The sequence below is a fragment of the Ammospiza caudacuta genome, chromosome 6, assembly GCF_027887145.1.
Source record: "Ammospiza caudacuta isolate bAmmCau1 chromosome 6, bAmmCau1.pri, whole genome shotgun sequence".
Classification (NCBI taxonomy): domain Eukaryota; kingdom Metazoa; phylum Chordata; class Aves; order Passeriformes; family Passerellidae; genus Ammospiza; species Ammospiza caudacuta.
In genome coordinates, this window is record NC_080598.1 from 30341717 (window position 1) to 30362635 (window position 20919).

Here is a 20919-nt window from a genome sequence, read left to right on the forward strand (position 1 = left end):
ATTTTTAGAAACCTCAGAAGTATGAGTTATTGTGAAAGTAAATTTCAGGTGTTGGTAAAACAGCCAACAATATAGACATGACCTGAGGATTTGCATTGGACTAATATCCTTTCTCCCTTCCTTTCCCGCCCCCCCCCCCCCACTTTTTCTTCTGAAAAAGTGAGAAAAGGGACCGAAAGGGGGAAACAGAAAAGCAGATGTTTTCCTTTGGTACAAGGGTTTCCTTAAAAACCAAAAGCTCTTTGTTTGCTTTTCTCTTCTTTTAGAGAGAAAGGACACGAAGCCTGATCTCGCTGAAGAGGCTAGCTCTGAACTGGGGACATCAAAGCGGCGCTTTCCGTCGGGTATTGGACACGGCAGTATTTTGCAGGGCTTGGCTTTCAAATCAATGCTGCAAACTCTCTGCCCGCCCCTCACTCGCTGGGGATTTCCTCTCCTTCGTTGCCAACAGCAGCGACAGCCAAGCGCAGAAGGTCAAGCCGCGATCTGTGGACAAGGGCAGGGGGCCCAGGCCCGTGGCGGGATGAGGCGCTGAGGGCCGCCGGGGAGCCGCGCCGCGGATGGAGGAGGAGGAAGGCGGGAGGAGGAGGAGTTGAGGAGCCCGAGCCCGGGAGCCTCCCCGCTTACTGCACTAGGAAGTGACGCTTTCGCTGAGTCCCGGAGAGAAAGAAACAAAGTTTGTTTTTTTTTTCCCCCCCTCCTTCTTCGCTCCCGCCCCCCTCTGCAAACAGCCGCTCCACGTTCCCCCGCGGCGCCCGCCGTGCCTGGCTGCGCAGGTGAGCCAGCACCTTCTCTCTCTTCCTTCTTCTGTTTTCCACGCGTTTGTTTTTTTTTTGGTTTTTTTGGTTTTTTTTTTTTTGTTTTTTTTTTTTTTTTTTTTTTTTCAATTTGCACAATTTGCTTCCGTTTTCCTGCCATTTTGGAGAGGGGTATCTTTCCTGGGGAGTTTCTTTTGGGGGTCGTGATGCGTGCTTTGTTTGTGGGTGCTGGGTGCAGGATGAGGAGCAGAAGTACCTGTGGAGGTGACGAGTGCGGCTGGCTCCGCGCCCGGGCCGCGCAGCCCCACGGCGCCGGGGCAGCGGCACTCCCGGCCCGCCTGCTGCGGGGGACCAGGCTCGGCTGCTGAGCCGCCGCCTCCTGACTTGTTACGTACCCTGAGTTGTTACGAGCGCTCCGGAGGGGTTTCTTCGCGGCTGCCTGGCTGCAGCACCGCTTTCAGGATGTGTCTGTGTCCGGGTGAGCTGCCTGCGGGTGGATTTTGGGGGGTTGGTTGGGGCGCGGGAAGGTTCTCTTTGCTCGCGGCGCGTGCGGGGCCCCGGTGCTGCGCGGGAGCCGCCGGGTCCCGGCCGCCGCCGAGCGCGCATCGTGGCCAGGGTCGGATCGCGGTGGAGGGGGGCGGGGAGGAATTTGTTAGATAATTTTTGAAAAATCCCGTGCTCCCAAGTGTACAGCTCTTTTCTGGCAGCAACTGCAAAAGACCGATTCGTTGCAGTTTAGCAGTAAAAGCTGACAATACACCTACGCGCGTATGTGAGAGTCTTATATAATACTTACGTTTTTTTTTTTTTAACAGGCGTAAGCAGGATTTATTTTTGGTTTGTAAAGTCTTGTGTGGTTGCAGCTTGCAGAATTAGTAAAATATTCTATTTGCTCAACAGAGATTTATTTTGCATTCTTTTAAAACATCTAATTTTTTAATAATTACTTGATTTCATTCCGGCTACGTGCTTTGAGCTTAGTGTAAAGGCCATCTGTACTGGAGCAAGCAGTTAAGGGAGGGGAAGAGAGAAAAAGAAATGTCCTAATGCAGAGACTATTAGGTTGTTTAGAGGGCGAGACTGCAGTTCCAGGCAGCAACAGCAGCAGCTTTATGACTGTGTGTAATTACAGAGTGATTGCATAGGACAGCATTGTTGGAACGAATACGTATACGCAGGCTATTGTGCAAGATTTCTGTACCGAACAAAACCTAGCTTTGCATTGCAAATGCTAAAAAGAGAATGTGTTCTGCACTGAACTGCCACGTTCCTCTTAGACTGACTTCAAAGAATTAGAAGAGGAAGGTAGGAGAAGTGGAGTGAGGCTGATCGTAGAAATCACAGATCTGAAATACTCAGCAATAACGCCACTAGTAGTTTCTGAAATCACAGCAGACAGAAATTGAAAGCTCATTGAATCTGAGGGTTCATGTTTATAAAGTGATTATATATGGGTGAAATCCACTCAGGTTTGCTACAGTCCTGCACATTTAGCATAATTCTTGCTCTGGTCAGTTTTTTCGTGTGCTTGTGTGGGAAAAGGACCTATGTTAAAATAAGCAATTGCAGTTCGCCTAGCTGGCTTGGAAATGGAGAGAAGAGTATTGGGGAGAGTTTCTGTGTCGGGCCGCAAAAACTTAGAGTTTGAACGAACTACCAGACCACAGATTCGCTCAGAGCATGCTTTTTCAGCTTTGTCTTAAAAGTTGCATCTGGTTCAGTCATCTTAAAGGCAATGTTGGCTGAGGGATAGTATGAGGCACTGAGAAAGCGTGCCACTGACACTGTATTAGCAAGGCTTTTAACTAAGACTTTAAAGAACATCATAATAATGCCAAAGTTGTTGTGGGTACAACTTAAGTTTCCTAAGATTTGTTTTTCAGAAATTCTGGTGTTATTTTTATCAGCGATTATTTTATTCAGTTATTTTATCATTAGTTTTGAGAGTACTTGGAATTCATGACAGATCTGAACGATTTCAGATCTGGTGCTCAGAGACTGGCCTTTCTAACATTACAAACAATTTTCTGTAAGTGTTATCTTCAGCTATTATAGCTGATATCTTAATAAAAGCCACAAAGGCTTGTAAAGTATTTTGAGCACTGCAATGAAAATTACTATAAAAATTGAAAGTTTTTTAAAAATTTCTTGGTGTTCAACTAAAACATATTTTAGCTGAAGACACACATATTTCCTAGTTTCCTCAGGTTGTCAAGAAAGTGGTTAATGTAAAATATATGTGGCTTTGTTAATGAAGAATGAAGGCATCTTCTGACAGTGTTCTTTGTGTTTTGTTTGTTGGTTTGGTTTTTTTTTTTGTCATTTGACAAATGATCTTAGTGATCCTTCTGTAAGTTTATTGGAGCATTTTGTTTTAATAAAACATGAAAAAAATATGGTAATGCATTCATTACTGTGATGTTCTACTTGTAGATTTTTCTTGAAATTGTACATCATGTCTTGACTAACTTGACAGTCTGGGTGTTTTAACAGCAAAATTAGTTCTTAAAGATTTGATGTGAATAATTTGTGGTAGTGATACAAATAGTCATTCCTTATGCTAAGTCTTTTGGTTTTCATAACCTATGTGGTGGGAGAGAGTTTTTGGCTTAGGGATTCTTAGGGCATGTATACAAAGGAGTAGGTAACTTGCACGTCCTTGAGTTGTCCTGTGGTTCTCAGTGGAATTAGTCATAGATATATATACATTTGTGTGTATGCTAGCAAAACAAAGGTGTAGCTGTGCTAGCCTTTAACCCGTCCAGGTGCATGCGAGTAGTGGTGATATGAAGCGATGAGGGCTGTAGCACAATGCAAGCTTTTCAAAAGCCTGCGTAAATGCTCCAAATGTTAGTTTACATTTTTGCATTTTCACTCTTATGGTCACCTGTCAGTAGTGGCTGTGGAGCCACAGGAGATATTTTCAAACCTGTCATCCCTTTCATGATACTCTTCTGTCAAGCTGCTGATCAAGCCCTTAAGTTGCCCCTGACTTGAGGACATGCAGCCTGTCTTTGGAAATGGCCACCTTGGTGGTGCGTGTGTGGAGGTGTGCCCAGGCACATAAGGAGACGAGGGACTGCCATGAATCAGAGTGGAAGTCTGCTAGCCGGTGGCCCTGTTTGCAAAAGTGTATATATTTTCTATATGCTTAGTTCTTGAAGGATTTCTACTCAAGAAACTTACAGTTTTCTGTTGAGTTTAGGTAAACATTTAACAAACACTTTTTTTAACCTACTGATCAAATTGTGGAATAAGAATGTTGGTAAGAGCTGGGGGGGTTTTTTGTACCCTGTTTTTTGGGGTTTTTTTAAGGGGTCTTTTGGTTTGGGTTTTTTGTGTTTTTGTCGTATTTGTTTGTTTGTTTTGGTTTGGGTTTTTTTTTTTTTGTTTTTTTTTTTTTTTGTTTTTTTTTTGTTTTTTTTTGTTTTTTGGGTTTTTTTTTGGTCTGGAGCTTTGCATAAAATCTTAGTACTGGTTGCAGTAAATTATAGTTTATGCTAAAATTAAATGTAGTAAATATGAATGTTGTCTCCAGTGCAATTAGTTACATTCTAAGAGACATGAAGTGAGAAGTAAACCTCTTTGAGTACTCATAGTGAGAAAGGGGGAGGTGAGGGAGGCAGGGGCTCTGGTGGTGAGGTTTTGCAATACATGCCCAAAAAGCTGCAGGTTCTGGCACGAGCAAACCAAGGCTCATGAGTCACATCCAAAGGGAAGAGTTGCCACTGAGCAATTTGTAAATAGGAGGGATGAACTGCTAGTTCAAGGAAATATCCTCAGGACCTTCCCTAATAATTGCAAGTGTGGCAGAGAGCTTTATGTCAGACGGGAGTTGCTTGTACTTTGAATCACACGTTCCCCGGTGTGATTTGAGCCTTCAAACGAAGAAATCCTCGTTATGCATTACAGACGTCCCTGAAAGAGGTGGCTGGTCGGTCAGCAGTAATGTGAGTTTCTGGAGCTGCCTAGCAGCCCCTTGCATTCCGTGTGGAAGCTCCAGCAGCTCGCAGTGCGCAGGTGGCCTGTGTGTGCAGCAGGAGGCTGCTCAAGGGGCACTCCCGACGCTTTGCACAGCTTCTCTTCTGAGCGGTCCCCAGCTGCAGCCCTTGGTGCTCTGCTGGTCGACTCCAGTGACTGAAAAAGTTATGAGGGAGAGCTCTACTCTGCACACCGGGAAAAAGTCTGAATACATGCATTTTGAATGCAGTCCGGGTATTTAGGAGCAACCATTCGAATGTGGATGCAGAGATAATCTTGGTAATTAATTCTTTGCTTTTCAGGCTCTCTTGATGCTTTTTATTGTGTTTTGTGCAAGTGACAGCACCAAATAACAATGCTTAAGTTAATATAATTCATTAATCAATATATAATATGATGTACAGATATTCTTTGAAATGTACATACCCCAAAATTAATGTTCTTTTTATGTACAAGTAAACGACTGTGATTGCCCCTTGTTGAATTGATGGCTGGTGTTAATCAAGAAGTTGAGAACTGGGAAAAGCTATATTGGGAGGGTGTGGCCAGTGTGAGTTAATTTTTTGTTTGTTCTTAAAGACATTTTGAAAGGCTTACAGCAAAGCATAGAATAATGTTTTCCTTTTTACCCTTAATTAGTGAAAATTAAGGGTATAGGTTGACTTAGCATTGGTAAGAATTGTAAAAACTGTACAGTTTGACTTTAGCATTGGTAAGAATTAAAATAAGTGCCATTAGTACCTGAAGTAGTAAACCAAGAAACAGTTCTGATATCTTTTTTACTAAATATGCTACTGATACATAACATGTTCAGAGCTGGGATGTAAAGAGACACTAAGAAGAATCAAGTCAGTGTTCATGCTTTGTTTTTTCTTTGCTACCTATTATCTTCTCACATTGGTTCTCAGTTGCTTGGCTTTTCCCATCATAGCAGAGAGTACAGTACAATGATATATATTGATACATCCTCCTGTAGTTTATTTCAGGAAGACAAATTAAATGTTTGTGTATATTTATATGTACACACACTATTTGTTATATACACGCACCTATCTCATAACTCAATTCCCCTGAGAACAAAAGTTTATTTTCTTTGTGATGCTAGGGTAGTTTCGGACGTTTTGCTTGGTTTGGTTTTTTTTAAACCATGCTGAAGTTTTTCATTTGACTGTTCGTACTGTTATTTTAACCTTGAATATAATGCTGTATTTTGGAGTTTATCTTCATTTCTTCTCTTTGATAATGTTGTTTTTGTTATTTCTAGAGTAATGGTGATCAAAATATGCATGAATTATAACTGCAAGTTTTGTTCTTGGCTATGTCTTTATTTTCTTTTTTGAAGGGCTTGTAACTAATAGGACTTTTTGAAATACTGGTGTGGTTTTGCCGCCTGTCTGTGGTACAGAGTTCTGTGGTGGATTTCCAGCTGTCAGAGTGGCTGCTTCCCTTCAGCAAGGACAAACCAGAGCCTGTTGTTCTCGGGAGCTGCATGCTGTGGGGCAGTCAGCCTGCTGAAATGCTTGTCACCTTGTCTGTGCTGTGCATCGTAATGAGGTCCAAAGTTGAAATAGTCCCAGAAGTCTGAACAATCTCCAAGTAGCCTTGTTATGGCATAGTTCATAGGTAAAAGTGCATTTTTGTTTGGATCCCAAGTTTCATGAGGATGTTGCAAGATTTCAAACTTGACTTAATCACATATGCTTAGGTGCGGCCTTACCTGCTATGCCTGTGTACACCTGGGACTCCTTGAGCATTTCCTTTTCAACTCCTGCATATGTCACCTGGTTATTTGTCAAGAATTGGATTCTTGTTTACAGTTTTATAATATCCTTAACAATGCTTTTGGGAGTTTAAACTGTTTTGATTTCAGGCTTTTATTCCTCCCTACATAATGGATTCTTTCATGCACTTCCTGAAAGGAGAGTTTGCTGTGTTTGTGGGAAATTACTGCACTTGGGTGGAGAAGAAATGAGCAAAGTATTTTCCTATTTAAATTTGATTTTATGCCATTTGAGAACAAAATCCCAGCACTGCCAAATTCCTGGTGGTAGGAGAGAGAGCCACAGTTCTAAGACTGCTTTAGGAGATTTCAATGATGACAGCTTAGGATCCCAGATACTCACATATGTGAAACTGGCAGGGAAATCTGACTGCCCCTATGATTTAGTTTGATTTCATGACTTGGAAAATTCTGAGTTGAATTATTCTCTTTGAATCTTTTGTGATAAACTCTAGATGTTATCCTGCATGAGACACGCTATATACTGGGGACAGATATAGTATCCGTAACATTTAAGTAATAAAAGAGATTTTATTTGTATTTTTTCATGGAAAGCTGTTGTATTTTCAAATCTTTATAAAATATAAGTACATATAAGTAAATAATGTGGACTTTCCAAACCGTATTTGTTTAAATTGACATGTTTTAAGGGATGTTGAGATGCCTCTGGAGAAGAAAAGGAATATATTAAAAACAAAAGCTAGACTTCTGTCATACTAGTGAAGCATTACTGTACCCTTAGGCATTCTGGTTATTAGGGGCTTCAGCTGCCCTTCTTGAATAACTAGAAAGCCTTTGCATGTAAACAGTGTAATTGTAAGTAAACAGTTGTGCAAAATGTTGTGTTTGATTATCAGACTCACTTTTTTCTGATTTAATTTCAGCATTGAAGTGGTCTTTCGTTATCGTGATTTTCTAAATACATTTAAGAGTCAAAAGGATATTTAAGACATTTCTTTCCCTTTGAAATATGGGAACTGCTTTCCTGCTGAAGTATGGGACTCCTTGGTTTAGTCCTTTTTCTTTGGCAAAAATGAAATATTTTAGGTGTGGTACTAGATTACTTATATTGCTATTGCAGCTTTCTTTCTGCAGAAAATGTACTGTAAATATTTCTGTAGAAAAATCTGATCTGTGATAAAAACACCTTTTAGTACCTAAGAAGATAGAAAAAGAATGTGAGGCTCCTTATAAACAATGTATTTTAATTTTCAATTTGAGATGTAAAGAATAAACATTTGAATAACTGAGGAATTAAAAATCTGAGAAGTTTGATATAGCTGATGCTATACTTGGAGTTTCCACTTGTTAACAGTGAATAAGGGGCTGCCCTGCAAGAAGCTTTATTGATGTCAATGATGATATTTTTCTATTAAAAGATTAACAAAGCTATCTGGGCTTTTTTAAAATTTGTAATATAAATAAACCTAGTTACCTTACCTTTAGAGAGGAAATTAAAGTGCAGAGAGCTTTGTTAGCAAAAGGAATGCATATTTGGAGCCTTGATTTGTAAATTTTTTTTCTGCAACTGGAAGAGCTTTTTAATAATAACAGTAATGACTACTGATAAGAATTGTACACTGGAAAATTCAGTTTCCTTATTCAGGGAATCTCTCGTGGCATTTTAAAATGAATTAGCCTGCCTGTGCTCACAAATATGCCATGATGCAGGTCTTTGTTTGTTTGTCTGAGAGTGGCATAAACACGTATTTGCTGAATTCTTAAGCACAGGAGACAGATGAAGCTAGGGTGGACTGGTCCTAAAGCAAATGCATTTCTAACACAGAGGCAACAGAGCAAGGCCAGAGACCCTGCATTGTCTTCCAGCTTGCACTGCTGCTTTTTAGCCACTTTATGGATTTCTTTGCTAGGCACCTCTGTCAGAGGTATCATTACGCAAGTATGAGAGCAAGGGCAGTGGCCCAAATACTTGTCAACACCAGCAATTGCTTGACCACATATACATGGATATTTAGTTAAAGGGACAGTGTATTTGATACTTGAAGTTGATGTTAAAACATCCACGTTGGCAAGATGCTGCTGCTTCTGTGCTGACTAAAGTGATGTTGAAAAGGTTTTTACTTTTTTCTTAACAGAAGTGTTTCTTTTTCCCCAGTGGTGATAAATCAATAGTCTGTTCCAATCCTGATCAGCAATATTCTATTGTTATAGTACCATAAATTTCTTGTTGATATTTGTGGAAGAATGACATTTAGATGAAAGAGCAAAACACCTTGTTTTTAAAGGACGACCCACAAACCAACGTTCTTATGCTCACACAAAATAACAAAGTGCCAATATAGGAAGATATTTACGTTTAGAAATGCTTAATGTTTCCTTTATGTGAGATATTGGTATTTAAACTGTATTCGGAATTTTGAACTCAAATTGTAAATGCTTGCTTCAGCCTAGATAGTATCATAATAGCATGCTCCAAGGACCATGTGACAAAATCAAACAAGAAAACTCAGTGGTTCACATGTTACTCAGCCGAAAAGCAGAGATGGCTAATGTTTGCAGCAACCCTTTGGTGTCAAATACAGAAAGATGATTTCTTATGAACCAAAAATAAAATCCAGTTTTCTATATTCTCTTGAGTTTGAGGTCTGCTGAAGAGGGATTTTGAGTATAATTCAAACCTGTATAAGATGTTTTTCTTCTGCTCTTCTGTCAAGGTTTAGGAATGGTACTCCCCAGTCTAGTGCCCCCATACTCCAAACCACACATCGGTTCTGTCTTTTCCCCTCCTCTCCCCCTTTGATGGGCTGAAGAGGAAAATTGGAGGCACAAAAGGCAAAGATCATGGGTTGAGCTAAGAACAGTTTACTGGAAACAGCAGTGAGATAAGAAAAGGAGCAGTAGCAGCAATAAAATAGCTGATGGCTCTGCCACATTTCCTCACCTCAGGGAAATCTACAATTTGAGCAATCACCCTTTTCCCTAGAAGAATGTCCCTTTCCTCCATCCCAGCAATGACATGAGATGGTGTAGAGTAACCTCCATGACCTGGCTGTGCCCCTCATGTCTGCTACAAAAAATAACCCTGTGCTGGCTGGAACCAGGACATCTTCACGTCATGAGCATTAATGAAAAAGACTGCACCTGATCTCAGGCTGCATAGAAAGTTCTACTTTCATTTTCTGCGGCAATATGGTTTTACTGAGGGTTTGTACCACTTTAGTTTGAATAATATGCTACAAAGGTGCAGGATACACCTAGACGTTTGGAAAGCTAAGCAATCTATAAGGCTTCCTTTTGTCAAAAGTAAATTTGAGGATCTCATTTGCCAGTGGAAATTGCAATGCTGTGGTAGGGTCTGTACCAGCAGTTCTTACAGAGATCTGCTTCAGGAGCATAGCCTGGAAATTGAAGCTAGGGGAGCTTTCTAACATATTAATTGCGTTAAAATATTTAAGAAGTCACATCCATAGTCTTCCCAAGAAGGCAACGGCTTTCCATTGCCTTTTAAAATCTGAAGTAAAATCTTGCTCTTAATCTCTTTTAGTAGCCTGAAGTGCTTTTATTGTTTTTTCAGTGGTGTCCCACCCGTAAAGGGAAACGATGGTTTATGATTTCATTGAGTCTTTTATTCATACTTAGACTCAACAAGCTGCTTATATGGAAACTAAAATGGGCAGCAATAAGGAACAGGTGCCCTGAGCTTAGAACAAGTCATGCTCTTTGCCCTCATGCAGAAGAGCATTAGGTTCTCCTGTTGTGGAGTTTCCTGTATCTAATACACGAGTCTACACTTGCATCTACAAGCTGTTAGCTATAGGATAAGGAGGACTAAAGGCAGGCAGACCTGAAAGAGAAGACAACAAAATGCCATTCAGGAAGCATTTGTTTTCTGGTGCCGTGGGACATAACAAAATGTTTCCAGTCTGCTCCTTTTCTTGTAAGCTCACAGCTAACAAGTACTTTACATCGTTTGTGCCTCGTTATCATCCTCGTTTAAAGGTGATGTAATCGTCTTCAACTATGGCTACAAAACCATACTCTCACCCAACACTTCAGTGGCATAACGTGAGTAGAAATGGAGATTCTGCCCCACACAGAGGAGTTGATTGCTGGGCCCTCCTGATAGGGGAAGGTGTGGTATGTGAGTGTGAATTTGCATCTCTATGGCCGGGTGAATGTTTTGTCAGCAGCCTTTGTAGAGGAGGCCAGACCCTCTCACACCTCCTAGAGAAGCAGATGACATCGCTGTTCAGAAATGGGTTTTGGCACCCTCTGTTTGCCTCCAGCAGATAGAGGCACTTAAGCCTTGGGTGAAATAGCAATTTTTCATCGAATTGCAGATATATTATTGCCTATATGCATCTGCTATGAACCCTCTTGACTGGCTTTTTCCTGGACATTGTGATTAAAAGTCTTAATTTTAGTTCTCTGCTGAATCCTGTCATGTTTGTTCTAGAAATTGAAGATGTGGAATGGAGTCTTCTGGATTGCACTCTAGAAAGACGTGCATGGAAAGGAGTGCTTCAGTTTCTGTGTGGAGCAGATTGAGTAGTTTCTCTAGCCAGGTTACTTGGCTTTCAATCATGTCAGTGAACAAAGTTATTATCTCCCTGGTTCTGAGCACTTAGGTGATTTCAGTCTGCCTCTTATGCAGAGCTATTTCATACTTTTCTGTTTCTCAGTTGGGTAACTTTGGTAGTGTCACTGAAAAGATCAAAGATGGAAGAAAAGAAAGTAGTGGATCAGCATTCTCCCTTGAAGCATGGGTTCAGGACATTCTTTACATCTCTCAGCTGCTCTGTTGTGGGGTTTTTTTATTGTGAAGATGAATAGAACTACTCAATTTTGCTACGTGCTATAAAGCATTTTAAAAAGACAGTTCTTTCTGAGTGACTTATTTTATAAGAATACAGTTTGGAGGTGGAAAAATATTCTTTGTTCAGTGACAGCTCTAACAGAGTAACTGTAAGTGACAGAATTTGCTTGGGAAAGTGCTCCAGGTTAAGTGTAGGATGCCTGGCTGTTTACAAGTCACCATCCAAGTGATACCGTTTGTGTGGAGGCAGTGTGAAAATCGATTGACATCTTTAGTTACTCAACTGGTTTATTTTTGGGAGCTCATGAATTGGCAGGACATACTGACCCTGTCTGGAGGGGAAAAGCATAATGACTTTGAGTGTAAGAGACTTTGTGAATATTTTGTCAAGTTACTTACTAATATTTCTTTGCAGCAACTATCATGGAGGTTTTAACCCTTTGCTTTCCCAAACTCTGAACATTTTTGCTTATTGTTGATATATTTTAATGAAAATCTACTAGTCTGTCAAGACAAAATGGCTTATTGCATCCTACATTTGCATCCTAGATTTGAAGAGTGTGAAGTTTTCTTGCATGAAGAAGGATGAAAAATATTTAGTTATAAGATTGCTTGTTTGTAACCCTTTGTAATATTAAACCTTCACTTGGAACAGCTATAGGTTGGATTCAGGATTGATTGTGGATGCAGAAGGCCAAAGTGTAGGAAGGACAGGGCAGGCTTGCACACAGGTAGTTTTGGATTGTAAGGAAGTAAGGAGTTGAGAGAAGCTGTATTTATGTTAAAAAACACAGCTGCATTTTTTGTGAAACTGATACTACTTTTGCTCTGTGTGACTAGAGAGGACCAGCAGACAAAATCAAAAACTGACAGTAACAACTGCAAAGTGAACACTTTGCTCTTCCTGTTATAAGGTTTCTGCTTGTGACTGATTTACACGTAACTATTACCCACTGTGCATAAGAAAATGAAAACAGGAAGGCTTTCTTGTAGTGTTCTCTTTGTAGCTACTACTTATGGTTCTGATTTGGAGAGCTGGTGCAAGGGTGCATGGAGTAAGTAGGGAGTTTGTCATGGAAGAAGGTTGTTTTCTTTTGGCTTTCAATATTCAGTGTTCTGACACCATCAGAAAATCTCAACTGCATTGTCAGATTAGTTGAAAACAATTTTGTTGCAGGAAATAAGTAACTTAATAACATTTTGCTTGATGATACTTGCAGTCATCTTACTGAAAAATTAAAGTTGTCTTTGTAAGTCTTAATTATTCCATATCCCTTTATTCATTCGCACAATTAACTTAAAGTCTCACACCAGCATTGCAAGATTTCTTCCAAATGCTGAATTGTGAAACAGATGAGTTACCAATCGCTTTGAAGGGAAAAAAAACCACTGATTTGACTTTTCTGTGTTACACAAGCAAAATTTAAAAGAAACCCAACAGATGAAGAAATAAAATAAAGCATATATTAACACTTGGCAAGCTGACTGGACTCACTGAGACCATTTTGCTTGAAAGGTGTCTCCTTCCTCATCCTTTTTTTTTAAGTAAGTAGAGGTGGTGTTTTTTTTGTGTTTGGGTGGGTTTTTTTTGGTGTTTTTTGACTGGTTGGTTTTTGGGTTTTTGTTTGTTTGTTTTGTTTATTTTTTTTTAATATTAAAAGGGAGATCTGGAAAACTCATGTGTCTGGAATGATGTCAGCTTATCTTTTCAGCAACAGCCCAGTCCCTTACTATTATTAAATACAATTGCTGGAAAAATCGGCCTTGAGGCAGGAATGTTAATTTATTTTTGATGGTTTTTTTTTTCTGAAGTGTGTGTTGGGCATTAAACAGTTGGGTTTTTTTCTCCCTCAGTTCTATCAGTGCTACTATTCACCTTACTTTAATAAATTTGTGACTTTGTTATGAAGTTATATAACGAATAATTTTGGGACTTTCCTTCCAATGCAAAAGTTGAAAATGAAGCTGGGTATATTCATAGCTTGTAGAAACAACAGAAGAGGCTGTATCTTTAGAAAAAAAAAGAAAAAAAAGAAAATTCCTCATTCACGACCTAAATGAAAGGAGTGTATTGCAGAGTGCCTTTCTGTGCAGGCCTCAGTGTCTCGGTGCTCGTGCTGCAGACACCTGCAGCCTGGCCGGCCTCTGCAGGGCGTTCGGTGCCCGGCCGGCGCTGGGCCCTCCCTTGCTGGAGGTGGGGCCGGGCTGTGCAGGGGGCTCAGTCCCCGGCTGGCGCTGGGCCCTCCCTTGCTGCAGGTGGGGCTAGGCTGTGCAGGGCGTTCGGTGCCGGGCCGGGGTTGGGCCCTCCCTTGCTGCAGGTGGGGCTAGGCTGTGCAGGGCGTTCGGTGCCCGGCCGGAGTTGGGCCCTCCCTTGCTGGAGGTGGGATCGGGCTGTGCAGGGCGTTCGGGGCCCGGCCGGAGTTGGGCCCTCCCTTGCTGGAGGTGGGATCGGGCTGTGCAGGGCGTTCGGTGCCCGGCCGGAGTTGGGCCCTCCCTTGCTGGAGGTGGGGCTAGGCTGTGCAGGGCGTTCGGTGCCCGGCCGGAGTTGGGCCCTCCCTTGCTGGAGGTGGGATCGGGCTGTGCAGGGCGTTCGGGGCCCGGCCGGAGTTGGGCCCTCCCTTGCTGGAGGTGGGGCCGGGCTGTGCAGGGGGGTCGGTGCCGGCTGGCGCTGGGCCCTCCCTTTTGGAGGCGGGGCCGCGCTGTGCCGCCGCCGCGGGTCGGGGCCTGCCGGGCGGGCCGGGGCAGCTGCCGGGCGCCTCTCGGGTGGCGGCCTGGGCTTCGTGACTTTCGGGACGGAAAGCTGTGCTGCGGGGGCACACAGACCCTTTGAGAGATAATGTTTCTAAAGGCTATCGGCTCAGGCTCTTGCTCAGCAGCTGAGGCATTTCATTGGGAAATGCAACATCAGAAAAGCATGCTTTTAGACTCCAAGTGGCTTTGGAACAGCTGTACTGGAGCAGCTAAATAAATACAACCCTCTATAAGAGGAAATAACTTTTCTAACAGATATATGCACAAATGGATTGTAATCATACTGAGCCCAGTGTTTGCTTGAGCAAGAGAGGAAACCTTTTAATATCGATCTATAAATGGAAATTTGTGCTTACACCAGCTTCTTCTAGCAGCGATTCAAGAACGCTACTCCTGCCTAGTGGGAATGAGATAAGCATCTCAGGGAATTGGAAAAACTAGATGAGCTGGGGAGACACCGGCCAGGAGCTAAAACAGCAATGTATATTAAAATTTATTGGTGCCCAGATGCCTGCAGAAGTGTCCGGGCAAAAGCAGTTCTTTTACAGCAGTGTGAGTGGGCCTGGGTAACACAGAACTGAGCTACTCAGTATGCTTGGAGAGAGCAGGGGAGCATAGCACTCCTGTCAGGGGGAAACCCAGCGTTTTGCTACCTCCAAAATGCAGAAAAATAAGATATTAAAACAAATTTCAAATTTGGAACATATTTAGTAATTACAGATGCAAGTCCTAAAATATTTTATAATAATAAAGCAAAGCACTGAGCTGAAATCATATGCAAACAGCACTTACCAGAGTTGCTGCTTCAGGAAGAAATTAAAATTGTAAAATAGTGGATCTGGTAAAAGTTCATCCCAGGTTTGTTTTTTGTTGTTTTTTATTCTTGAATGAGGGAGTTCTTTAATAAATACTTTAATGAAGTACTGTCCGTTTCTTAAGTTTCAAATTATAAGATATTTAATGAAGAGGGAGTTGTTACTGGTGGGATTTTGCTTTAAAACAGCAGCTCCAAACTGAAAGCAAATTGATAGATTTAAGCACCAACCTGTGTATCTTAAAATAAATTGACGGCATCTCCTGACAGACATGGTGCCAGTAATCCAGAGGAGGCCTTGGGGCCATGTGATGAAGTTGCATGCTTTAAAGAGTAAAACGTGAACTTAAGTTAATGCATACATTTGTAATTGTACGTCTGTATTTTTTTCTTGAGGGGGAAAAAAAAGGGGAGAGGTTCTTAAACTTAAGTGTGGGATGGAAGAGGTGGTCAAGGATTGCTTTTAAACACTGACGTTTTCCAGAATGCCTGGGAAGAACATGGTGCTGCTTTTGTGGTGCACGTTCGCTGAGGTCTGTGCCGCCGCAGATCTCTGGCAGGAGCTTGCTGTGCTGCACAGGCCAGTTTTCCACAAGCCTCAGCAAAGTTGGTCACCGTGGATTATTCTTTCCACATGTCGATTTTGTACATGAAGCTACTTGAGGGAATTGAAGCCAAAATTCAGGAGTTGGAAGGTTAATTGTTTTCCTTGCCCTTTGTGTGTCTGTGTGTGCTATTTACATGGAGGGAGAGGGAAGAGAGTGTTAACCAATTACAAGTATCCATCTTCCGTTTCTTCCTGGAATGATGGTGGAAAATATTCCTAGGCTAGTTTAGTTTAACAGCCAAGTCACTCTCAGTAGTAGATACTGTTGTAAGTACACAGATTATTAGCAAGAAACACATCAGGACTTGGATTTTGTTGCTGAAGAATTATTTCTCCACAAGAAACAGGAAAAAAATGTGTCCATATTCAGCTGAGGAAATTTTTACTCATGCAGCTAGGCAAGCATAGTATATTTATTGCTGTGGTCTTTATTTTAAACCATTTTTTCAAGGTCTGCCAAAAATGTCATTTTACCTACTTAAACATAAAAAAATATAAAATCAGAACTGTGGAAGGCAATTTCCCTTTTTAACATTGGAGCTGCAGATACACTTATTTTAGAAGTTGGCTAGAGAACTAGTGAAATGATACTGGGAGCTGAGGAACTGACAGGTGGGGTATTTCCAGCTGCTGCTTTTAAAAACTTGAACTTTTAAATCCAATGTCTAATGAATGCTAAGGGAGCTTAGTGTATGAAAATTTTCAAATTATTTTAAACAATTTGCAATATTTGAAACTATGAGCAGTTTTCCCAGTGACACTGAGAAAACTGGCACACAACATTCTCTCCATATATAAGAAAAAGGTGCTAATTCCTCTTTACCATGCAAATATCTGTGCATAAAATTAAATACATATATATTTATTAACAAGAAAAATAAGAAAAATGTTTTAGAAAACCTTATATTTCTTCAAGGAAGGGAGTTAAGAACTGTAACAAAAATTATAAACAACTTCTTTTTATTGGATGCATCTTTTTATATGTCCAAATCTATCTTACTGTTACCAGGTAGGGTATAAGTAAAAAAATTACATTTAAGAAATTACCAGTTATTAAAATCTACCTTTAAAAAAAAGGAAGGTGACACACTAAGAAGTTATTATTGTGACTCAATTGGATGGGTGGTCCATATCTTTTGGAACAGTTTGAACTGCCATGATGTCTTTGTGGAACTAAGTATGTTAACCTGGAAGGCATCATATTCTAGAAAATGGACAAAATCTACTGGAAATGTAGGAGCAAGAGGAACGGCATCTGGAGGGACTGATACACTTGTGGTTTGAGGAGATTTTCTTCTTTCTGCTAGTTTTTTTGTCATCTCACCCTTTGCTCACTTGTTAGCTTCTTGTGTGTTGCGACACAAATGAGACCGAATGGAAACCAACCATCGTCCCTGACCTCAGTTGGAAGCGTGAATTCTTCAGCCCTGGGCCTCTGAAAATGCTGCCGAGGATATAATCCCTGTCTCTGCACTGGTGCTACTGTCAAGCTTTATGCCAACACGAGGGTCACAAGTCTTGCAGAAAGTGAGCTGAAAACATCTGAAGGGTGTGGAAACCTTGCTTAAGCAGAGCCACTGGGTTTAGAAAGGTCTGCAGTAATACAAACTTAGCCTGCTATCTGCAGGATCTGTATATGTGTAAAAGCCATTCTTTTATTTAAACGTTTTTCCTGATGGTCTAATGTGCAGATAGCAATGAGTGTGAATTTCCTTCTGCTTTTTTGTTCATTTTTGTGGCTCTGACAGGACTTTTGTGACTCTGATTTGTCAGGTTTTGTCTGCAAGGGAAACTTTTGTGCAATGTTCAAGATTTTCAGTAAGACAGAGAACAAAACCACAAGTTCAAGTGGTGCAAGACTTCGGAAGAGCATTGACTTAACTAGTTAACTTACTGTAATAGATGAATGTCATCAATTATGTGCGAATCAGTACTTGCCCTTTTTTTTAAAAGTAATACAGTGACAGCATTCCTCATGCATAGCTCTCAAGGCTTAGTTCTGTTGCTGTCTTTTGTTTGTTTGTTTTCCCCCCTGTAAATAGCTGTGACAAGTACATATCTTTTTATGTAGAAGGAAAAATGACACTGCCAATTTCATCCGTACTGTTTGCATTTAAAAAACTCTGGGTCCTATTTTATTTTTTTTCTGTGAAACCTGAGTATATTTCACAACCAAATGTGTGATTGTTCTGACCATGCTTTCTCCCTCTCAGCCCTTCAGTGACAGAAATCTGACATTTGCTGCTGCAGGTTAAAACAGTAGCCAAGGACCACGGTGCTCCCTGACTTCTGGGGCCCTCAGAAGGGGCAGTGGGAGCAGTGGCAGAGCTTTTCCCACAGTCTGCTGAAAGGACCCTTGTTCCTGTAGTCCAGCTGCTGTGATGTGTGCTGTCCTCCTGCTAAAAATCAGTACAGGTTGCTCTTGTCCAGGTGAAACAGAACATTCAGTCAGAGGGTTGAAGGAGTGGAAGATGTGGAAGCTGGTTCCCTGCACACGAGTGAGCTCTGAACATGTGTGATATCTTTTGAATATATACCTATCTTATTCCTTTAACACTATCTAGCCTCTGTTCTAGGTAGCCTCTCAAGGCATCACATGCAGTTACAATGCATCCATTTCCTGTGGGCCTGAAAGTTGTGTCTTATTTGTGGCATCTCAGATGTTGCAGTTGTAGGGAAAGAACAAAAATTCTTTTTTCTTGGAGTGGTGGTTGGGAATGTGATTGTGAAGATGGGAGGAATATGCATGTCGTGGTAGTTGCTAAAAACACTCTTACGGGCTTTTAGAGCCCCTTTTTTTGATTCTCTGATTCCAGATTGTGCTTATGGTGCTTATAAATGCTCATAAGCATCTGATGTAAACATATGAAAGCTTGTATCAGCGTTAATCAGCTAATAGACATAAATAAATACCTTCCCTTATTTGTCCATATATGATTTTGTAATTGCATGCAGGGAAGGAATTGGATGAGATTCTTCAGCATTTTTATCTAATTCCTAGGCAAAGTTAGTAACAATGTCATGATTGCACCTGAATAGGTCTGCCTAGTATCCTGAGTTTCTCTGTGTCCCCTAGACACCACCACAGCCAAGGTTCGCGTATATGCCCATAAGTTTCACAGATGACAACTGTGAAAAGCTGGCATGGTATTTTTAGATCCACAATAAACCTGCATTGACTGCTGTATGCTTATCTTGAGTTTATTAATATGCATGGCATACGGTCTCGTGGGCGGGTTGAAATAGGAAGAAATGTTTTGGAGAGGTTTCATGTGCACTTTAGCCAACCTTAGGATGGGATTTCAAACTGAGTAAGAGACTAAATATGATTGAAAGGATAGGCACTAACCTGAGATTGAGTTAGGTTATCTCATTTGTCCTAGACCTCTTCACGCAAGTAATTTTAAAATCTCCCTCTCCCAGACTTAGCTGTCTTCGATAAAAAGGAAATAATAGTAATTCAGTCCCTTAAAGAGACATTGCCAGAGTAAGTGCATTAAGAGTATACTCTTTATGCATTCTTTAATGCTGTTTTACTGTGATTATGAGGCCATGCAGCCATGTAAAGTAGAAAATGCTGTAATTTGGTTTCTTTACTATAGGACAGGGAATGAAGCCATGGACAATAAGAGCAGTACACCTGCCTAGTGTTGTCATTGTCTTTTAAAAAAAAGGAAGCCTAAAACCCCAACCACCACAGATCATGCAAGTGGAAGAGCCCTTCTCCTTAGGCTGCAGTTCCAGGCAGAGCTTGAGGAGAGCGCGAAGGCATTATGGAACACTGCATCTGTGGAGTGTCAGAGATCCCTACTATGACACTGACATGTATATTTTAATGTTAGAGCCTTTAATGTCTACAATTGAAATTTCATGTGCTTTAGAAGACTTTGTGACTTTTATATAAATTGCCTTAAAATTTACCTCTGGATGGGGAGAGTTCTACAGCATACTTAAAAAGTAGTGTTCTGTAGTAGTTTCTGAATTCGGTATAACTGTTCAAATGAAGATGCTTTACCTAAAATCTTGCAAATGCAGTCTGTAGACAAAATTGAGATAAAAGAAATACAGAAGAATAACCTCATCTTGGCTGCCTTTTTGCTTTTTAGTGCAAAACAGACTGCTTTGTCTCTCTCTGTGTACCTGGTAGAAATACAGCATGTTGCAAGTGACACATGTTATGAAGTTGAATTAATTGATGTTGATATATTGCTTTAACTATTGCCAAGTATTATCTAAATGGTAAGTATTCCACTAAAATGAAGCTTGTTCATGGACAAGTTCCTTCAACTACTTTCTGTAGGAGAAATTTGTCTGTGGTATAATAGCTGGTAGAATGTTTTTCTGCCTTGGTGGATTCCCAAAAGGGGAAGAACTGTGTAACATTAGTTACACAGTTGTCTCAGAGCCTGCTGATGTGAGATTGGATGTTCATTCATCTCTTGTTTGGAGATGTGTTGAAAATAGTAATGTCATCAGATGCTGTGGGACATAAGCTCAACCACTTGAATTAACCTACTTGAAATGAGAGAGTGCTATATACCTGGTGTGAAAAAATACTTTAGAATCCATTATCACAAAATCAGAATGGTTTGCTTTGGAAGGGACCTTAAAGATCATCTTGTTCCAACCCCCTGGCAAAGGCTGGAACACTTTGCTCTAGTCCACATTGCTCAGAGCCCCATCCAAACTGGCATCAAACTGGATGACTAGATGCATTATGGATTGTAAAGGGGCATCAGTCTCAGAGTTTCTTTGGTGTGAGACAGTCAGGTTAATGGAATCCATATATCTGAAGACATGATTAGTTCATTAGCCCTTCATTCTGAAGTGAAAACTATATAATATAAGGGAATTTTTTTCCTTCATGTATAGTGATTTCTTTTGTAGATGGTCAAGTGTTCAGTGCAGATGATCTTAACAGCTTTTCTAGTAAGTCTGATCTTCGAATTATTTATATCCTGAGGTTTTTTTTTCACAATTTGCAAGGACTTATTGTTCCTGTTAATAGCAATTTCATAGCCTGTATCTTTAGCAAATACAGCTGTTCAAAGTGTAATGTGGGATTATTGAATCAAAATATTATGACTTCAATTAAAATATATTTCTATTCGAGGACATGCAGAGTACACTGTGCAAGTGCAGGATACTTCTGATCTCCTTAAAACTCATAGAATTCCATCTCCAGGTGGATTAATGCATAAATTTTGGTTTTTCTCATAGTATTGAACTTAATCATAGTGACCTCAACTTTGTTTTACTAACAGCTGAGTCTTTTGCTCAGTTTAAAACAGCTTTGTAAGGATTCTTAATAAAGAACATTTTTCCTCATGCTGTTATCAAATAACTTATTTTCTTTCTAGTTATAAAGTACAGAATGAGTGGCTTGTTTGGTTTCAGGTAGGTTTGTTGAGCTGAATCTTTAGGAAATTCCTGACTTTGCTCTGAGTCCAT

The 20919-nt window shown here is 40.7% G+C and overlaps 1 protein-coding gene across 1 annotated transcript in view; it reads left to right on the forward strand.

Annotated features, from left to right (window-relative positions):
- The first annotated feature begins 640 nt into the window (after positions 1-640).
- Positions 641-20919, forward strand: part of MIDEAS (mitotic deacetylase associated SANT domain protein) — a 53817-nt gene continuing 33538 nt past the window's right edge. The window contains exon 1 of the mRNA XM_058806994.1: positions 641-776. The gene's annotated coding sequence lies outside the window, so the exon portion shown is untranslated. The remainder of the gene's footprint in view (positions 777-20919) is intronic.